This window comes from Cibotium barometz, chromosome 14, assembly GCF_041138505.1.
Source record: "Cibotium barometz isolate CiBa-2024 chromosome 14, ASM4113850v1, whole genome shotgun sequence".
Taxonomy (NCBI): Eukaryota; Viridiplantae; Streptophyta; class Polypodiopsida; order Cyatheales; family Cibotiaceae; genus Cibotium; species Cibotium barometz.
The window spans coordinates 8940275-8962586 of NC_141059.1; the positions used below are offsets into that span (position 1 = coordinate 8940275).

Here is a 22312-nt window from a genome sequence, read left to right on the forward strand (position 1 = left end):
TGCATAGCATTATCTACTACCTAAGTCTCACTTTGACTAGTTTTTACTCACCTCTTTTAGTACTCATTAAAACTTTAATCAGCCTTGCACTTGTATGCTCACGTGTGTAATTATTATTGCTGATTTTGCTTTTCTTTTCTTTTTATCAATAAAGGACTTTACTCGTATCAATTGTTTTTGTTGCAGCTCTTGCTACTACCGCGCTCGAGGACGTGCGCAAAATAGGAAGGGGGGAGTGTTGCTTGCAAATGAAGATCAATACCAGGATGCAACAAAAACGATACTTAGGGCTCTTGAAAAGAGTTCCACTTTGTAGATGAATGTGGGAGAGGGTTTGATAATAATCCCACATGGGGACTTATGGGAGTCCTAGAATTTTTGTATAAAAGGTGGCTCATTTGAGAGCTTAGACACATTGGGCAAACTCATGTTTGAGCTCTCTTGAGACTAGCTCTCCCTCTTCTTCCATAGAGGTGCAAGCTCTTCTCTCTCCCCAGCTACATTATTGTAAGTCTATTCTTTTGTTAATGCAATGAGTGATGTTTGTCTCTCTTCTCATGTCTATTCTCTAGTAAGCATGTTTCTTTGTTGTTGATAGCTTCAAGGAGTGTGTGCATGCTAGGAAGTAAGATCTTGAGAATGAAGGATGCTTTGAGCTTGTGTATGCAATAGCTTAGCTTTCTTCTTGTTTGGATGCATGGAATGAGTGGGATGTTGAGTGATTGAGTGTGGCAAGATTGAGCTTGAGTATGTGTTAGTCCATGTCAATAGTAGTAGTTTTCTTCACATTCTCTCCATTTGTGGATAAGCTCTTGTGCACCGGTACGGGTCGAATCCCTAGCTCCGAAAGGGATGCAAATCCCATTGGATTGAGCTTAGTGTGGATCGTACTCCTCTTACTACAAGAGAGAGAGTTTTCCGTCTCTCCAACAACACACGATGAGGATACAGAAGATTTTTTCAAGGGGAGATGGAGATAGAAGGAACAACCACAAAAGGAGAAAGAGAAGCAACACAAGGGAGAGAGGAGGGATCCGGTTTGGCAGGATTTATTTTCTCTGAAGAATCAAATCAAGTGAATTACAAAACACCAAACTCTCACAGCCAGACACCCAGTGTGTTCCCGGCTATACCGCCCACGTCATGACATCTTTGGTGAACCCGACGTGAAACAGCTGGGGTGAGAGTAGAAGGGGAATCATGGGTGATCAACAGGAGCAGCAAGGATTTCGTCCGGACGTCAACACCATGCAGATGTTTCAGGCGTTTGTGCTCTACATGCAACAGCAACAGGCAGTCGAAAGAAGGCTGGGTGAAGTGGGAAAACAAAGGTAATGTTATCTGATTTGAATGCTGGATGAAAAACGATATGATATCTGGAATGTATGGATACATGCAAGATGACATACAAATCAAGATGATGCTTGAGGAAAATTAGAGCAAATAGATACACAATCAGGGCTTTCAGAAAGGCAGGTACAAAAATGAAGGAAATATACTATAATGATGCTATATCTTAGCTGCTTGGAGAACTTCTAAAGCATGACAAGGATGCAAAGGAGGTAAAAATAATGGCAGACAAAGTAAAGAAGGCTATAGGGGCCTATGACACTGATGCATTTCTCGAAAAGAGAGAGCCAGGAGCTTACAGGACTTGTAGTCTTCCATAATAAAACTATTAGGGAAGAAGAAGGATTACAAGGGCTTATGACACTTGTTCACCTCAGGAGAAGGGGGTGGCAAGGAGCTTGTATAGACTTGTAGTTCTCTCTTAGAACTGTAGATGGCAACAAGGGCTTGTGACACTCATCCTTCTCGACAGCTGAGGAAGGAGAGGAGCTTGCAATGACTTGATCCATTCTTGCCACTTCAAGGGCCTATGACACTCATCTATTCCAATAACCAAGGATAGTGAGGAGCTTGTATTGACTTGAGGTCTTCCCTACAAGTTGCAAAACAGTTAGAATGCTCAAGAACTTATGAATGCCGGAAAGGTGGACACTTCTTTGTACTCTAATTGTCGGAATATCTGAAAGAAACTCTTTGAAAAACAGGGCTAGATGTATGCAATGATAATCTGAATGAATGGTTCGACATAGAGAAAGCCCAAAACATCAGAAGGATAAAAGGAATGCCAATGCAGAATGCTGTAGAATTGAGTGTATGAACATGGAGATTGAAGCTCTACTCGTTGTTCAGGGAAGCCATATATGATGGCATTATATGTACACATGGAATGCTCATTTGTAATACATGAATAAACTATGTGCCAGTTAATGGCTGCAACCAGTTAGAGTCTTTGAAAAGAAGCTCATGGTGATTTGAAGCAGTATAGGGCATCGGTGGAAAGGGAAGGCAGGCTAGGCTTCATATGTGATGCAGGATGGCAAAGCATGATAACCCACTTCAATTTGTTGAAGGATTGAAAAAGCTTTGTAATCAGGGTAGCCTTCATGAAGCCATACGGACTGTGGACAACCTGACAGTGGACGGGTACAGCTCTCATGTTTCTACCACTATGTTTTACTATCTCTTACAAGGGTGCATTGACAAAAGGGACCTGGATGTGGCAGAACAGCAGCTCTAGAAATGTGGCTTTGAGTTAGATGCGGTGGTTGGGATTGCCCTTATCAATATGTATACGAAATGTGGGAGTCTGGAGAGTGCAGCCAGGGTGTTCAAAACTTGGCATATCAAAGATAAGAGAAAATAGGCTTCTTATGAGCAGGATGATCAATACAGGAAATTCAACCCGTCAGGAAAGCCTTGATGAGAATGTGGGTTCAGAGGATGAAAAAGCTGAAGATAACGTGCCAAAATTTGATAAAGATGAAGGCAAATCAGTATAAATTTGAATGAAGATTAGCCTATATAGCAACTTGGTGGCACATACCGGAGGATGTGCAGGTTTAGAGGGGGTCGGTGTCGTGCTGTGGCACGTCCATGTAGTGAAAGAAGCTCACAGACCATCCCATATGAACTCAGATGCATGGGCAGAAAAAGGTAAAAAGGGTCAAGGCTGCCTTTGCTTTGGTGTGAAAGGAACATGGTGGCCTTTTTCTTCAAAAATAAATAAAATAAAATAAAAAAGGGATAAATCTGGCCAGCTACGTGGACCTTCACGCAGCTGCCAGCGCATCTTCTGGACGTTGCGAGAGAGTGCATGGAGTCGGCGCAGCTGGTGATTCTGGGGGGGGGTGGCGCCGAATCCAGAAAAAAAAAAGGCGGTTCTCAGGTGGGGCGCTGCAGCAGATAGGCAGCTGGAAGAGGTGGGGGTTCGCGGTGTGAAGAGCCAAGGGGGCTCTAAGGGGTAGCTGCACACGCTGGTGGTGCGCAGCACAGCAACAAAGGCTGGTGCCTCTCCATTTTTCTTGTTCGCCCTAACCCTAACCCTGCCCTGCCCTTGAACCCCGCCATGGCTCTCCACCTTCTCCATGGGACCTTCCACATCACTGTCATGCAGGCCTCCAACCTCACCGATGAACACCGCCACACCGGTGGCGCTCCCAAGTTCTTCCGCAAGCTGATCGAAGGTGTGGAGGATGCAATCAAGGTGGGAAAAGGTTCAGGCAAACTGTATGTGTCAATTGAAATGGAAAATGCTAGGGTGGGCCGGACTCGAATCATAGCAGATGAACCCAGCAACCCAGTGTGGAATGAGTCCTTTCATATTTACTGTGCTTACAATGTTGCAAATGTGGTGGTGATGGTTAAGGATGACAATCCAGTGGGTGCATCAATATTGGGCAAGGCCAAAATTCCTGTAACTGAAATCCTATCCGGAGAGGAAATTGATCAGTGGTATGACCTCTGCCATGAGGATGGGGAGGCACTCAAAGGCGGGGCAAAGATCCATCTCCGAATGCAGTACTTCGACATCTCAACTGATCCATTTGTTGGAAAAGGTGTGATAGATGGAAAATATCCAGGTGTTCCCTACACGTTTTTCCGGCAATGGAAAGGGTGCAAGGTGACTTTATATCAAGATGCTCATGTGCCCAACAATTTCTGCCCCAAAGTCTATCTGAGTAATGGCAAATTGTATGAGCCACACAGATGTTGGGAAGACATTTACATGGCAATAAGTGGTGCAAAGCATCTGATATACATTACAGGCTGGTCTGTGTACACACAGATAGAGCTGATTCGTGATAGGGAGAGGCCGATAGAGGGCTCAGAGGGATTGACACTGGGGGAGCTGTTAAAGAGGAAGGCAGCAGAAGGGGTGGGGGTGAATATGCTGGTTTGGGATGACAGGACCTCTGTAGGGGTTTTTAAGAAGGACGGGCTGATGACAACACACGATGAGGATACAGAAGATTTTTTCAAGGGGAGATGGAGATAGAAGGAACAACCACAAAAGGAGAAAGAGAAGCAACACAAGGGAGAGAGGAGGGATCCGGTTTGGCAGGATTTATTTTCTCTGAAGAATCAAATCAAGTGAATTACAAAACACCAAACTCTCACAGCCAGACACCCAGTGTGTTCCCGGCTATACCGCCCACGTCGTGACATCTTTGGTGAACCCGACGTGAAACAGCTGGGGTGAGAGTAGAAGGGGAATCATGGGTGATCAACAGGAGCAGCAAGGATTTCGTCCGGACGTCAACACCATGCAGATGTTTCAGGCGTTTGTGCTCTACATGCAACAGCAACAGGCAGTCGAAAGAAGGCTGGGTGAAGTGGGAAAACAAAGGTAATGTTATCTGATTTGAATGCTGGATGAAAAACGATATGATATCTGGAATGTATGGATACATGCAAGATGACATACAAATCAAGATGATGCTTGAGGAAAATTAGAGCAAATAGATACACAATCAGGGCTTTCAGAAAGGCAGGTACAAAAATGAAGGAAATATACTATAATGATGCTATATCTTAGCTGCTTGGAGAACTTCTAAAGCATGACAAGGATGCAAAGGAGGTAAAAATAATGGCAGACAAAGTAAAGAAGGCTATAGGGGCCTATGACACTGATGCATTTCTCGAAAAGAGAGAGCCAGGAGCTTACAGGACTTGTAGTCTTCCATAATAAAACTATTAGGGAAGAAGAAGGATTACAAGGGCTTATGACACTTGTTCACCTCAGGAGAAGGGGGTGGCAAGGAGCTTGTATAGACTTGTAGTTCTCTCTTAGAACTGTAGATGGCAACAAGGGCTTGTGACACTCATCCTTCTCGACAGCTGAGGAAGGAGAGGAGCTTGCAATGACTTGATCCATTCTTGCCACTTCAAGGGCCTATGACACTCATCTATTCCAATAACCAAGGATAGTGAGGAGCTTGTATTGACCTACAAGTTGCAAAACAGTTAGAATGCTCAAGAACTTATGAATGCCGGAAAGGTGGACACTTCTTTGTACTCTAATTGTCGGAATATCTGAAAGAAACTCTTTGAAAAACAGGGCTAGATGTATGCAATGATAATCTGAATGAATGGTTCGACATAGAGAAAGCCCAAAACATCAGAAGGATAAAAGGAATGCCAATGCAGAATGCTGTAGAATTGAGTGTATGAACATGGAGATTGAAGCTCTACTCGTTGTTCAGGGAAGCCATATATGATGGCATTATATGTACACATGGAATGCTCATTTGTAATACATGAATAAACTATGTGCCAGTTAATGGCTGCAACCAGTTAGAGTCTTTGAAAAGAAGCTCATGGTGATTTGAAGCAGTATAGGGCATCGGTGGAAAGGGAAGGCAGGCTAGGCTTCATATGTGATGCAGGATGGCAAAGCATGATAACCCACTTCAATTTGTTGAAGGATTGAAAAAGCTTTGTAATCAGGGTAGCCTTCATGAAGCCATACGGACTGTGGACAACCTGACAGTGGACGGGTACAGCTCTCATGTTTCTACCACTATGTTTTACTATCTCTTACAAGGGTGCATTGACAAAAGGGACCTGGATGTGGCAGAACAGCAGCTCTAGAAATGTGGCTTTGAGTTAGATGCGGTGGTTGGGATTGCCCTTATCAATATGTATACGAAATGTGGGAGTCTGGAGAGTGCAGCCAGGGTGTTCAAAACTTGGCATATCAAAGATAAGAGAAAATAGGCTTCTTATGAGCAGGATGATCAATACAGGAAATTCAACCCGTCAGGAAAGCCTTGATGAGAATGTGGGTTCAGAGGATGAAAAAGCTGAAGATAACGTGCCAAAATTTGATAAAGATGAAGGCAAATCAGTATAAATTTGAATGAAGATTAGCCTATATAGCAACTTGGTGGCACATACCGGAGGATGTGCAGGTTTAGAGGGGGTCGGTGTCGTGCTGTGGCACGTCCATGTAGTGAAAGAAGCTCACAGACCATCCCATATGAACTCAGATGCATGGGCAGAAAAAGGTAAAAAGGGTCAAGGCTGCCTTTGCTTTGGTGTGAAAGGAACATGGTGGCCTTTTTCTTCAAAAATAAATAAAATAAAATAAAAAAGGGATAAATCTGGCCAGCTACGTGGACCTTCACGCAGCTGCCAGCGCATCTTCTGGACGTTGCGAGAGAGTGCATGGAGTCGACGCAGCTGGTGATTCTGGGGGGGGTGGCGCCGAATCCAGAAAAAAAAAAGGCGGTTCTCAGGTGGGGCGCTGCAGCAGATAGGCAGCTGGAAGAGGTGGGGGTTCGCGGTGTGAAGAGCCAAGGGGGCTCTAAGGGGTAGCTGCACACGCTGGTGGTGCGCAGCACAGCAACAAAGGCTGGTGCCTCTCCATTTTTCTTGTTCGCCCTAACCCTAACCCTGCCCTGCCCCTGAACCCCGCCATGGCTCTCCACCTTCTCCATGGGACCTTCCACATCACTGTCATGCAGGCCTCCAACCTCACCGATGAACACCGCCACACCGGTGGCGCTCCCAAGTTCTTCCGCAAGCTGATCGAAGGTGTGGAGGATGCAATCAAGGTGGGAAAAGGTTCAGGCAAACTGTATGTGTCAATTGAAATGGAAAATGCTAGGGTGGGCCGGACTCGAATCATAGCAGATGAACCCAGCAACCCAGTGTGGAATGAGTCCTTTCATATTTACTGTGCTTACAATGTTGCAAATGTGGTGGTGATGGTTAAGGATGACAATCCAGTGGGTGCATCAATATTGGGCAAGGCCAAAATTCCTGTAACTGAAATCCTATCCGGAGAGGAAATTGATCAGTGGTATGACCTCTGCCATGAGGATGGGGAGGCACTCAAAGGCGGGGCAAAGATCCATCTCCGAATGCAGTACTTTGACATCTCAACTGATCCATTTGTTGGAAAAGGTGTGATAGATGGAAAATATCCAGGTGTTCCCTACACGTTTTTCCGGCAATAGAAAGGGTGCAAGGTGACTTTATATCAAGATGCTCATGTGCCCAACAATTTCTGCCCCAAAGTCTATCTGAGTAATGGCAAATTGTATGAGCCACACAGATGTTGGGAAGACATTTACATGGCAATAAGTGGTGCAAAGCATCTGATATACATTACAGGCTGGTCTGTGTACACACAGATAGAGCTGATTCGTGATAGGGAGAGGCCGATAGAGGGCTCAGAGGGATTGACACTGGGGGAGCTGTTAAAGAGGAAGGCAGCAGAAGGGGTGAGGGTGAATATGCTGGTTTGGGATGACAGGACCTCTGTAGGGGTTTTTAAGAAGGACGGGCTGATGACAACACACGATGAGGATACAGAAGATTTTTTCAAGGGGAGATGGAGATAGAAGGAACAACCACAAAAGGAGAAAGAGAAGCAACACAAGGGAGAGAGGAGGGATCCGGTTTGGCAGGATTTATTTTCTCTGAAGAATCAAATCAAGTGAATTACAAAACAACAAACTCTCACAGCCAGACACCCAGTGTGTTCCCGGCTATACCGCCCACGTCATGACATCTTTGGTGAACCCGACGTGAAACAGCTGGGGTGAGAGTAGAAGGGGAATCATGGGTGATCAACAGGAGCAGCAAGGATTTCGTCCGGACGTCAACACCATGCAGATGTTTCAGGCGTTTGTGCTCTACATGCAACAGCAACAGGCAGTCGAAAGAAGGCTGGGTGAAGTGGGAAAACAAAGGTAATGTTATCTGATTTGAATGCTGGATGAAAAACGATATGATATCTGGAATGTATGGATACATGCAAGATGACATACAAATCAAGATGATGCTTGAGGAAAATTAGAGCAAATAGATACACAATCAGGGCTTTCAGAAAGGCAGGTACAAAAATGAAGGAAATATACTATAATGATGCTATATCTTAGCTGCTTGGAGAACTTCTAAAGCATGACAAGGATGCAAAGGAGGTAAAAATAATGGCAGACAAAGTAAAGAAGGCTATAGGGGCCTATGACACTGATGCATTTCTCAAAAAGAGAGAGCCAGGAGCTTACAGGACTTGTAGTCTTCCATAATAAAACTATTAGGGAAGAAGAAGGATTACAAGGGCTTATGACACTTGTTCACCTCAGGAGAAGGGGGTGGCAAGGAGCTTGTATAGACTTGTAGTTCTCTCTTAGAACTGTAGATGGCAACAAGGGCTTGTGACACTCATCCTTCTCGACAGCTGAGGAAGGAGAGGAGCTTGCAATGACTTGATCCATTCTTGCCACTTCAAGGGCCTATGACACTCATCTATTCCAATAACCAAGGATAGTGAGGAGCTTGTATTGACTTGAGGTCTTCCCTACAAGTTGCAAAACAGTTAGAATGCTCAAGAACTTATGAATGCCGGAAAGGTGGACACTTCTTTGTACTCTAATTGTCGGAATATCTGAAAGAAACTCTTTGAAAAACAGGGCTAGATGTATGCAATGATAATCTGAATGAATGGTTCGACATAGAGAAAGCCCAAAACATCAGAAGGATAAAAGGAATGCCAATGCAGAATGCTGTAGAATTGAGTGTATGAACATGGAGATTGAAGCTCTACTCGTTGTTCAGGGAAGCCATATATGATGGCATTATATGTACACATGGAATGCTCATTTGTAATACATGAATAAACTATGTGCCAGTTAATGGCTGCAACCAGTTAGAGTCTTTGAAAAGAAGCTCATGGTGATTTGAAGCAGTATAGGGCATCGGTGGAAAGGGAAGGCAGGCTAGGCTTCATATGTGATGCAGGATGGCAAAGCATGATAACCCACTTCAATTTGTTGAAGGATTGAAAAAGCTTTGTAATCAGGGTAGCCTTCATGAAGCCATACGGACTGTGGACAACCTGACAGTGGACGGGTACAGCTCTCATGTTTCTACCACTATGTTTTACTATCTCTTACAAGGGTGCATTGACAAAAGGGACCTGGATGTGGCAGAACAGCAGCTCTAGAAATGTGGCTTTGAGTTAGATGCGGTGGTTGGGATTGCCCTTATCAATATGTATACGAAATGTGGGAGTCTGGAGAGTGCAGCCAGGGTGTTCAAAACTTGGCATATCAAAGATAAGAGAAAATAGGCTTCTTATGAGCAGGATGATCAATACAGGAAATTCAACCCGTCAGGAAAGCCTTGATGAGAATGTGGGTTCAGAGGATGAAAAAGCTGAAGATAACGTGCCAAAATTTGATAAAGATGAAGGCAAATCAGTATAAATTTGAATGAAGATTAGCCTATATAGCAACTTGGTGGCACATACCGGAGGATGTGCAGGTTTAGAGGGGGTCGGTGTCGTGCTGTGGCACGTCCATGTAGTGAAAGAAGCTCACAGACCATCCCATATGAACTCAGATGCATGGGCAGAAAAAGGTAAAAAGGGTCAAGGCTGCCTTTGCTTTGGTGTGAAAGGAACATGGTGGCCTTTTTCTTCAAAAATAAATAAAATAAAATAAACAAGGGATAAATCTGGCCAGCTACGTGGACCTTCACGCAGCTGCCAGCGCATCTTCTGGACGTTGCGAGAGAGTGCATGGAGTCGGCGCAGCTGGTGATTCTGGGGGGGGGTGGCGCCGAATCCAGAAAAAAAAAAGGCGGTTCTCAGGTGGGGCGCTGCAGCAGATAGGCAGCTGGAAGAGGTGGGGGTTCGCGGTGTGAAGAGCCAAGGGGGCTCTAAGGGGTAGCTGCACACGCTGGTGGTGCGCAGCACAGCAACAAAGGCTGGTGCCTCTCCATTTTTCTTGTTCGCCCTAACCCTAACCCTGCCCTGCCCCTGAACCCCGCCATGGCTCTCCACCTTCTCCATGGGACCTTCCACATCACTGTCATGCAGGCCTCCAACCTCACCGATGAACACCGCCACACCGATGGCGCTCCCAAGTTCTTCCGCAAGCTGATCGAAGGTGTGGAGGATGCAATCAAGGTGGGAAAAGGTTCAGGCAAACTGTATGTGTCAATTGAAATGGAAAATGCTAGGGTGGGCCGGACTCGAATCATAGCAGATGAACCCAGCAACCCAGTGTGGAATGAGTCCTTTCATATTTACTGTGCTTACAATGTTGCAAATGTGGTGGTGATGGTTAAGGATGACAATCCAGTGGGTGCATCAATATTGGGCAAGGCCAAAATTCCTGTAACTGAAATCCTATCCGGAGAGGAAATTGATCAGTGGTATGACCTCTGCCATGAGGATGGGGAGGCACTCAAAGGCGGGGCAAAGATCCATCTCCGAATGCAGTACTTCGACATCTCAACTGATCCATTTGTTGGAAAAGGTGTGATAGATGGAAAATATCCAGGTGTTCCCTACACGTTTTTCCGGCAATGGAAAGGGTGCAAGGTGACTTTATATCAAGATGCTCATGTGCCCAACAATTTCTGCCCCAAAGTCTATCTGAGTAATGGCAAATTGTATGAGCCACACAGATGTTGGGAAGACATTTACATGGCAATAAGTGGTGCAAAGCATCTGATATACATTACAGGCTGGTCTGTGTACACACAGATAGAGCTGATTCGTGATAGGGAGGGGCCGATAGAGGGCTCAGAGGGATTGACACTGGGGGAGCTGTTAAAGAGGAAGGCAGCAGAAGGGGTGAGGGTGAATATGCTGGTTTGGGATGACAGGACCTCTGTAGGGGTTTTTAAGAAGGACGGGCTGATGACAACACACGATGAGGATACAGAAGATTTTTTCAAGGGGAGATGGAGATAGAAGGAACAACCACAAAAGGAGAAAGAGAAGCAACACAAGGGAGAGAGGAGGGATCCGGTTTGGCAGGATTTATTTTCTCTGAAGAATCAAATCAAGTGAATTACAAAACACCAAACTCTCACAGCCAGACACCCAGTGTGTTCCCGGCTATACCGCCCACGTCATGACATCTTTGGTGAACCCGACGTGAAACAGCTGGGGTGAGAGTAGAAGGGGAATCATGGGTGATCAACAGGAGCAGCAAGGATTTCGTCCGGACGTCAACACCATGCAGATGTTTCAGGCGTTTGTGCTCTACATGCAACAGCAACAGGCAGTCGAAAGAAGGCTGGGTGAAGTGGGAAAACAAAGGTAATGTTATCTGATTTGAATGCTGGATGAAAAACGATATGATATCTGGAATGTATGGATACATGCAAGATGACATACAAATCAAGATGATGCTTGAGGAAAATTAGAGCAAATAGATACACAATCAGGGCTTTCAGAAAGGCAGGTACAAAAATGAAGGAAATATACTATAATGATGCTATATCTTAGCTGCTTGGAGAACTTCTAAAGCATGACAAGGATGCAAAGGAGGTAAAAATAATGGCAGACAAAGTAAAGAAGGCTATAGGGGCCTATGACACTGATGCATTTCTCGAAAAGAGAGAGCCAGGAGCTTACAGGACTTGTAGTCTTCCATAATAAAACTATTAGGGAAGAAGAAGGATTACAAGGGCTTATGACACTTGTTCACCTCAGGAGAAGGGGGTGGCAAGGAGCTTGTATAGACTTGTAGTTCTCTCTTAGAACTGTAGATGGCAACAAGGGCTTGTGACACTCATCCTTCTCGACAGCTGAGGAAGGAGAGGAGCTTGCAATGACTTGATCCATTCTTGCCACTTCAAGGGCCTATGACACTCATCTATTCCAATAACCAAGGATAGTGAGGAGCTTGTATTGACCTACAAGTTGCAAAACAGTTAGAATGCTCAAGAACTTATGAATGCCGGAAAGGTGGACACTTCTTTGTACTCTAATTGTCGGAATATCTGAAAGAAACTCTTTGAAAAACAGGGCTAGATGTATGCAATGATAATCTGAATGAATGGTTCGACATAGAGAAAGCCCAAAACATCAGAAGGATAAAAGGAATGCCAATGCAGAATGCTGTAGAATTGAGTGTATGAACATGGAGATTGAAGCTCTACTCGTTGTTCAGGGAAGCCATATATGATGGCATTATATGTACACATGGAATGCTCATTTGTAATACATGAATAAACTATGTGCCAGTTAATGGCTGCAACCAGTTAGAGTCTTTGAAAAGAAGCTCATGGTGATTTGAAGCAGTATAGGGCATCGGTGGAAAGGGAAGGCAGGCTAGGCTTCATATGTGATGCAGGATGGCAAAGCATGATAACCCACTTCAATTTGTTGAAGGATTGAAAAAGCTTTGTAATCAGGGTAGCCTTCATGAAGCCATACGGACTGTGGACAACCTGACAGTGGACGGGTACAGCTCTCATGTTTCTACCACTATGTTTTACTATCTCTTACAAGGGTGCATTGACAAAAGGGACCTGGATGTGGCAGAACAGCAGCTCTAGAAATGTGGCTTTGAGTTAGATGCGGTGGTTGGGATTGCCCTTATCAATATGTATACGAAATGTGGGAGTCTGGAGAGTGCAGCCAGGGTGTTCAAAACTTGGCATATCAAAGATAAGAGAAAATAGGCTTCTTATGAGCAGGATGATCAATACAGGAAATTCAACCCGTCAGGAAAGCCTTGATGAGAATGTGGGTTCAGAGGATGAAAAAGCTGAAGATAACGTGCCAAAATTTGATAAAGATGAAGGCAAATCAGTATAAATTTGAATGAAGATTAGCCTATATAGCAACTTGGTGGCACATACCGGAGGATGTGCAGGTTTAGAGGGGGTCGGTGTCGTGCTGTGGCACGTCCATGTAGTGAAAGAAGCTCACAGACCATCCCATATGAACTCAGATGCATGGGCAGAAAAAGGTAAAAAGGGTCAAGGCTGCCTTTGCTTTGGTGTGAAAGGAACATGGTGGCCTTTTTCTTCAAAAATAAATAAAATAAAATAAAAAAGGGATAAATCTGGCCAGCTACGTGGACCTTCACGCAGCTGCCAGCGCATCTTCTGGACGTTGCGAGAGAGTGCATGAAGTCGGCGCAGCTGGTGATTCTGGGGGGGGTGGCGCCGAATCCAGAAAAAAAAAGGCGGTTCTCAGGTGGGGCGCTGCAGCAGATAGGCAGCTGGAAGAGGTGGGGGTTCGCGGTGTGAAGAGCCAAGGGGGCTCTAAGGGGTAGCTGCACACGCTGGTGGTGCGCAGCACAGCAACAAAGGCTGGTGCCTCTCCATTTTTCTTGTTCGCCCTAACCCTAACCCTGCCCTGCCCCTGAACCCCGCCATGGCTCTCCACCTTCTCCATGGGACCTTCCACATCACTGTCATGCAGGCCTCCAACCTCACCGATGAACACCGCCACACCGGTGGCGCTCCCAAGTTCTTCCGCAAGCTGATCGAAGGTGTGGAGGATGCAATCAAGGTGGGAAAAGGTTCAGGCAAACTGTATGTGTCAATTGAAATGGAAAATGCTAGGGTGGGCCGGACTCGAATCATAGCAGATGAACCCAGCAACCCAGTGTGGAATGAGTCCTTTCATATTTACTGTGCTTACAATGTTGCAAATGTGGTGGTGATGGTTAAGGATGACAATCCAGTGGGTGCATCAATATTGGGCAAGGCCAAAATTCCTGTAACTGAAATCCTATCCGGAGAGGAAATTGATCAGTGGTATGACCTCTGCCATGAGGATGGGGAGGCACTCAAAGGCGGGGCAAAGATCCATCTCCGAATGCAGTACTTCGACATCTCAACTGATCCATTTGTTGGAAAAGGTGTGATAGATGGAAAATATCCAGGTGTTCCCTACACGTTTTTCCGGCAATGGAAAGGGTGCAAGGTGACTTTATATCAAGATGCTCATGTGCCCAACAATTTCTGCCCCAAAGTCTATCTGAGTAATGGCAAATTGTATGAGCCACACAGATGTTGGGAAGACATTTACATGGCAATAAGTGGTGCAAAGCATCTGATATACATTACAGGCTGGTCTGTGTACACACAGATAGAGCTGATTCGTGATAGGGAGAGGCCGATAGAGGGCTCAGAGGGATTGACACTGGGGGAGCTGTTAAAGAGGAAGGCAGCAGAAGGGGTGGGGGTGAATATGCTGGTTTGGGATGACAGGACCTCTGTAGGGGTTTTTAAGAAGGACGGGCTGATGACAACACACGATGAGGATACAGAAGATTTTTTCAAGGGGAGATGGAGATAGAAGGAACAACCACAAAAGGAGAAAGAGAAGCAACACAAGGGAGAGAGGAGGGATCCGGTTTGGCAGGATTTATTTTCTCTGAAGAATCAAATCAAGTGAATTACAAAACACCAAACTCTCACAGCCAGACACCCAGTGTGTTCCCGGCTATACCGCCCACGTCGTGACATCTTTGGTGAACCCGACGTGAAACAGCTGGGGTGAGAGTAGAAGGGGAATCATGGGTGATCAACAGGAGCAGCAAGGATTTCGTCCGGACGTCAACACCATGCAGATGTTTCAGGCGTTTGTGCTCTACATGCAACAGCAACAGGCAGTCGAAAGAAGGCTGGGTGAAGTGGGAAAACAAAGGTAATGTTATCTGATTTGAATGCTGGATGAAAAACGATATGATATCTGGAATGTATGGATACATGCAAGATGACATACAAATCAAGATGATGCTTGAGGAAAATTAGAGCAAATAGATACACAATCAGGGCTTTCAGAAAGGCAGGTACAAAAATGAAGGAAATATACTATAATGATGCTATATCTTAGCTGCTTGGAGAACTTCTAAAGCATGACAAGGATGCAAAGGAGGTAAAAATAATGGCAGACAAAGTAAAGAAGGCTATAGGGGCCTATGACACTGATGCATTTCTCGAAAAGAGAGAGCCAGGAGCTTACAGGACTTGTAGTCTTCCATAATAAAACTATTAGGGAAGAAGAAGGATTACAAGGGCTTATGACACTTGTTCACCTCAGGAGAAGGGGGTGGCAAGGAGCTTGTATAGACTTGTAGTTCTCTCTTAGAACTGTAGATGGCAACAAGGGCTTGTGACACTCATCCTTCTCGACAGCTGAGGAAGGAGAGGAGCTTGCAATGACTTGATCCATTCTTGCCACTTCAAGGGCCTATGACACTCATCTATTCCAATAACCAAGGATAGTGAGGAGCTTGTATTGACTTGAGGTCTTCCCTACAAGTTGCAAAACAGTTAGAATGCTCAAGAACTTATGAATGCCGGAAAGGTGGACACTTCTTTGTACTCTAATTGTCGGAATATCTGAAAGAAACTCTTTGAAAAACAGGGCTAGATGTATGCAATGATAATCTGAATGAATGGTTCGACATAGAGAAAGCCCAAAACATCAGAAGGATAAAAGGAATGCCAATGCAGAATGCTGTAGAATTGAGTGTATGAACATGGAGATTGAAGCTCTACTCGTTGTTCAGGGAAGCCATATATGATGGCATTATATGTACACATGGAATGCTCATTTGTAATACATGAATAAACTATGTGCCAGTTAATGGCTGCAACCAGTTAGAGTCTTTGAAAAGAAGCTCATGGTGATTTGAAGCAGTATAGGGCATCGGTGGAAAGGGAAGGCAGGCTAGGCTTCATATGTGATGCAGGATGGCAAAGCATGATAACCCACTTCAATTTGTTGAAGGATTGAAAAAGCTTTGTAATCAGGGTAGCCTTCATGAAGCCATACGGACTGTGGACAACCTGACAGTGGACGGGTACAGCTCTCATGTTTCTACCACTATGTTTTACTATCTCTTACAAGGGTGCATTGACAAAAGGGACCTGGATGTGGCAGAACAGCAGCTCTAGAAATGTGGCTTTGAGTTAGATGCGGTGGTTGGGATTGCCCTTATCAATATGTATACGAAATGTGGGAGTCTGGAGAGTGCAGCCAGGGTGTTCAAAACTTGGCATATCAAAGATAAGAGAAAATAGGCTTCTTATGAGCAGGATGATCAATACAGGAAATTCAACCCGTCAGGAAAGCCTTGATGAGAATGTGGGTTCAGAGGATGAAAAAGCTGAAGATAACGTGCCAAAATTTGATAAAGATGAAGGCAAATCAGTATAAATTTGAATGAAGATTAGCCTATATAGCAACTTGGTGGCACATACCGGAGGATGTGCAGGTTTAGAGGGGGTCGGTGTCGTGCTGTGGCACGTCCATGTAGTGAAAGAAGCTCACAGACCATCCCATATGAACTCAGATGCATGGGCAGAAAAAGGTAAAAAGGGTCAAGGCTGCCTTTGCTTTGGTGTGAAAGGAACATGGTGGCCTTTTTCTTCAAAAATAAATAAAATAAAATAAAAAAGGGATAAATCTGGCCAGCTACGTGGACCTTCACGCAGCTGCCAGCGCATCTTCTGGACGTTGCGAGAGAGTGCATGGAGTCGGCGCAGCTGGTGATTCTGGGGGGGGTGGCGCCGAATCCAGAAAAAAAAAGGCGGTTCTCAGGTGGGGCGCTGCAGCAGATAGGCAGCTGGAAGAGGTGGGGGTTCGCGGTGTGAAGAGCCAAGGGGGCTCTAAGGGGTAGCTTCACACGCTGGTGGTGCGCAGCACAGCAACAAAGGCTGGTGCCTCTCCATTTTTCTTGTTCGCCCTAACCCTAACCCTGCCCTGCCCCTGAACCCCGCCATGGCTCTCCACCTTCTCCATGGGACCTTCCACATCACTGTCATGCAGGCCTCCAACCTCACCGATGAACACCGCCACACCGGTGGCGCTCCCAAGTTCTTCCGCAAGCTGATCGAAGGTGTGGAGGATGCAATCAAGGTGGGAAAAGGTTCAGGCAAACTGTATGTGTCAATTGAAATGGAAAATGCTAGGGTGGGCCGGACTCGAATCATAGCAGATGAACCCAGCAACCCAGTGTGGAATGAGTCCTTTCATATTTACTGTGCTTACAATGTTGCAAATGTGGTGGTGATGGTTAAGGATGACAATCCAGTGGGTGCATCAATATTGGGCAAGGCCAAAATTCCTGTAATTGAAATCCTATCCGGAGAGGAAATTGATCAGTGGTATGACCTCTGCCATGAGGATGGGGAGGCACTCAAAGGCGGGGCAAAGATCCATCTCCGAATGCAGTACTTCGACATCTCAACTGATCCATTTGTTGGAAAAGGTGTGATAGATGGAAAATATCCAGGTGTTCCCTACACGTTTTTCCGGCAATGGAAAGGGTGCAAGGTGACTTTATATCAAGATGCTCATGTGCCCAACAATTTCTGCCCCAAAGTCTATCTGAGTAATGGCAAATTGTATGAGCCACACAGATGTTGGGAAGACATTTACATGGCAATAAGTGGTGCAAAGCATCTGATATACATTACAGGCTGGTCTGTGTACACACAGATAGAGCTGATTCGTGATAGGGAGAGGCCGATAGAGGGCTCAGAGGGATTGACACTGGGGGAGCTGTTAAAGAGGAAGGCAGCAGAAGGGGTGGGGGTGAATATGCTGGTTTGGGATGACAGGACCTCTGTAGGGGTTTTTAAGAAGGACGGGCTGATGACAACACACGATGAGGATACAGAAGATTTTTTCAAGGGGAGATGGAGATAGAAGGAACAACCACAAAAGGAGAAAGAGAAGCAACACAAGGGAGAGAGGAGGGATCCGGTTTGGCAGGATTTATTTTCTCTGAAGAATCAAATCAAGTGAATTACAAAACACCAAACTCTCACAGCCAGACACCCAGTGTGTTCCCGGCTATACCGCCCACGTCATGACATCTTTGGTGAACCCGACGTGAAACAGCTGGGGTGAGAGTAGAAGGGGAATCATGGGTGATCAACAGGAGCAGCAAGGATTTCGTCCGGACGTCAACACCATGCAGATGTTTCAGGCGTTTGTGCTCTACATGCAACAGCAACAGGCAGTCGAAAGAAGGCTGGGTGAAGTGGGAAAACAAAGGTAATGTTATCTGATTTGAATGCTGGATGAAAAACGATATGATATCTGGAATGTATGGATACATGCAAGATGACATACAAATCAAGATGATGCTTGAGGAAAATTAGAGCAAATAGATACACAATCAGGGCTTTCAGAAAGGCAGGTACAAAAATGAAGGAAATATACTATAATGATGCTATATCTTAGCTGCTTGGAGAACTTCTAAAGCATGACAAGGATGCAAAGGAGGTAAAAATAATGGCAGACAAAGTAAAGAAGGCTATAGGGGCCTATGACACTGATGCATTTCTCGAAAAGAGAGAGCCAGGAGCTTACAGGACTTGTAGTCTTCCATAATAAAACTATTAGGGAAGAAGAATTATGACACTTGTTCACCTCAGGAGAAGGGGGTGGCAAGGAGCTTGTATAGACTTGTAGTTCTCTCTTAGAACTGTAGATGGCAACAAGGGCTTGTGACACTCATCCTTCTCGACAGCTGAGGAAGGAGAGGAGCTTGCAATGACTTGATCCATTCTTGCCACTTCAAGGGCCTATGACACTCATCTATTCCAATAACCAAGGATAGTGAGGAGCTTGTATTGACTTGAGGTCTTCCCTACAAGTTGCAAAACAGTTAGAATGCTCAAGAACTTATGAATGCCGGAAAGGTGGACACTTCTTTGTACTCTAATTGTCGGAATATCTGAAAGAAACTCTTTGAAAAACAGGGCTAGATGTATGCAATGATAATCTGAATGAATGGTTCGACATAGAGAAAGCCCAAAACATCAGAAGGATAAAAGGAATGCCAATGCAGAATGCTGTAGAATTGAGTGTATGAACATGGAGATTGAAGCTCTACTCGTTGTTCAGGGAAGCCATATATGATGGCATTATATGTACACATGGAATGCTCATTTGTAATACATGAATAAACTATGTGCCAGTTAATGGCTGCAACCAGTTAGAGTCTTTGAAAAGAAGCTCATGGTGATTTGAAGCAGTATAGGGCATCGGTGGAAAGGGAAGGCAGGCTAGGCTTCATATGTGATGCAGGATGGCAAAGCATGATAACCCACTTCAATTTGTTGAAGGATTGAAAAAGCTTTGTAATCAGGGTAGCCTTCATGAAGCCATACGGACTGTGGACAACCTGACAGTGGACGGGTACAGCTCTCATGTTTCTACCACTATGTTTTACTATCTCTTACAAGGGTGCATTGACAAAAGGGACCTGGATGTGGCAGAACAGCAGCTCTAGAAATGTGGCTTTGAGTTAGATGCGGTGGTTGGGATTGCCCTTATCAATATGTATACGAAATGTGGGAGTCTGGAGAGTGCAGCCAGGGTGTTCAAAACTTGGCATATCAAAGATAAGAGAAAATAGGCTTCTTATGAGCAGGATGATCAATACAGGAAATTCAACCCGTCAGGAAAGCCTTGATGAGAATGTGGGTTCAGAGGATGAAAAAGCTGAAGATAACGTGCCAAAATTTGATAAAAATGAAGGCAAATCAGTATAAATTTGAATGAAGATTAGCCTATATAGCAACTTGGTGGCACATACCAGAGGATGTGCAGGTTTAGAGGGGGTCGGTGTCGTGCTGTGGCACGTCCATGTAGTGAAAGAAGCTCACAAACCATCCCATATGAACTCAGATGCATGGGCAGAAAAAGGTAAAAAGGGTCAAGGCTGCCTTTGCTTTGGTGTGAAAGGAAAATGGTGGCCTTTTTCTTCAAAAATAAATAAAATAAAATAAAAAAGGGATAAATCTGGCCAGCTACGTGGACCTTCACGCAGCTGCCAGCGCATCTTCTGGACGTTGCGAGAGAGTGCATGGAGTCGACGCAGCTGGTGATTCTGGGGGGGGTGGCGCCGAATCCAGAAAAAAAAAGGCGGTTCTCAGGTGGGGCGCTGCAGCAGATAGGCAGCTGGAAGAGGTGGGGGTTCGCGGTGTGAAGAGCCAAGGGGGCTCTAAGGGGTAGCTGCACACGCTGGTGGTGCGCAGCACAGCAACAAAGGCTGGTGCCTCTCCATTTTTCTTGTTCGCCCTAACCCTAACCCTGCCCTGCCCCTGAACCCCGCCATGGCTCTCCACCTTCTCCATGGGACCTTCCACATCACTGTCATGCAGGCCTCCAACCTCACCGATGAACACCGCCACACCGGTGGCGCTCCCAAGTTCTTCCGCAAGCTGATCGAAGGTGTGGAGGATGCAATCAAGGTGGGAAAAGGTTCAGGCAAACTGTATGTGTCAATTGAAATGGAAAATGCTAGGGTGGGCCGGACTCGAATCATAGCAGATGAACCCAGCAACCCAGTGTGGAATGAGTCCTTTCATATTTACTGTGCTTACAATGTTGCAAATGTGGTGGTGATGGTTAAGGATGACAATCCAGTGGGTGCATCAATATTGGGCAAGGCCAAAATTCCTGTAACTGAAATCCTATCCGGAGAGGAAATTGATCAGTGGTATGACCTCTGCCATGAGGATGGGGAGGCACTCAAAGGCGGGGCAAAGATCCATCTCTGAATGCAGTACTTCGACATCTCAACTGATCCATTTGTTGGAAAAGGTGTGATAGATGGAAAATATCCAGGTGTTCCCTACACGTTTTTCCGGCAATGGAAAGGGTGCAAGGTGACTTTATATCAAGATGCTCATGTGCCCAACAATTTCTGCCCCAAAGTCTATCTGAGTAATGGCAAATTGTATGAGCCACACAGATGTTGGGAAGACATTTACATGGCAATAAGTGGTGCAAAGCATCTGATATACATTACAGGCTGGTCTGTGTACACACAGATAGAGCTGATTCGTGATAGGGAGAGGCCGATAGAGGGCTCAGAGGGATTGACACTGGGGGAGCTGTTAAAGAGGAAGGCAGCAGAAGGGGTGGGGGTGAATATGCTGGTTTGGGATGACAGGACCTCTGTAGGGGTTTTTAAGAAGGACGGGCTGATGACAACACACGATGAGGATACAGAAGATTTTTTCAAGGGGAGATGGAGATAGAAGGAACAACCACAAAAGGAGAAAGAGAAGCAACACAAGGGAGAGAGGAGGGATCCGGTTTGGCAGGATTTATTTTCTCTGAAGAATCAAATCAAGTGAATTACAAAACACCAAACTCTCACAGCCAGACACCCAGTGTGTTCCCGGCTATACCGCCCACGTCATGACATCTTTGGTGAACCCGACGTGAAACAGCTGGGGTGAGAGTAGAAGGGGAATCATGGGTGATCAACAGGAGCAGCAAGGATTTCGTCCGGACGTCAACACCATGCAGATGTTTCAGGCGTTTGTGCTCTACATGCAACAGCAACAGGCAGTCGAAAGAAGGCTGGGTGAAGTGGGAAAACAAAGGTAATGTTATCTGATTTGAATGCTGGATGAAAAACGATATGATATCTGGAATGTATGGATACATGCAAGATGACATACAAATCAAGATGATGCTTGAGGAAAATTAGAGCAAATAGATACACAATCAGGGCTTTCAGAAAGGCAGGTACAAAAATGAAGGAAATATACTATAATGATGCTATATCTTAGCTGCTTGGAGAACTTCTAAAGCATGACAAGGATGCAAAGGAGGTAAAAATAATGGCAGACAAAGTAAAGAAGGCTATAGGGGCCTATGACACTGATGCATTTCTCGAAAAGAGAGAGCCAGGAGCTTACAGGACTTGTAGTCTTCCATAATAAAACTATTAGGGAAGAAGAATTATGACACTTGTTCACCTCAGGAGAAGGGGGTGGCAAGGAGCTTGTATAGACTTGTAGTTCTCTCTTAGAATTGTAGATGGCAACAAGGGCTTGTGACACTCATCCTTCTCGACAGCTGAGGAAGGAGAGGAGCTTGCAATGACTTGATCCATTCTTGCCACTTCAAGGGCCTATGACACTCATCTATTCCAATAACCAAGGATAGTGAGGAGCTTGTATTGACTTGAGGTCTTCCCTACAAGTTGCAAAACAGTTAGAATGCTCAAGAACTTATGAATGCCGGAAAGGTGGACACTTCTTTGTACTCTAATTGTCGGAATATCTGAAAGAAACTCTTTGAAAAACAGGGCTAGATGTATGCAATGATAATCTGAATGAATGGTTCGACATAGAGAAAGCCCAAAACATCAGAAGGATAAAAGGAATGCCAATGCAGAATGCTGTAGAATTGAGTGTATGAACATGGAGATTG

The 22312-nt window shown here is 45.2% G+C and overlaps 4 pseudogenes; all 4 read left to right on the forward strand.

Moving 5' to 3' along the window:
• The first annotated feature begins 3415 nt into the window (after nt 1-3415).
• Nucleotides 3416-4345, forward strand: LOC147631624 (phospholipase D alpha 1 pseudogene; annotated as a pseudogene).
• Nucleotides 4346-10132: 5787 nt separating this feature from the next.
• Nucleotides 10133-11062, forward strand: LOC147631625 (phospholipase D alpha 1 pseudogene; annotated as a pseudogene).
• Nucleotides 11063-13483: 2421 nt separating this feature from the next.
• On the forward strand, nt 13484-14413 carry LOC147631626 (phospholipase D alpha 1 pseudogene; annotated as a pseudogene).
• Nucleotides 14414-16846: 2433 nt separating this feature from the next.
• On the forward strand, nt 16847-17776 carry LOC147631627 (phospholipase D alpha 1 pseudogene; annotated as a pseudogene).
• Nucleotides 17777-22312: the final 4536 nt, after the last annotated feature.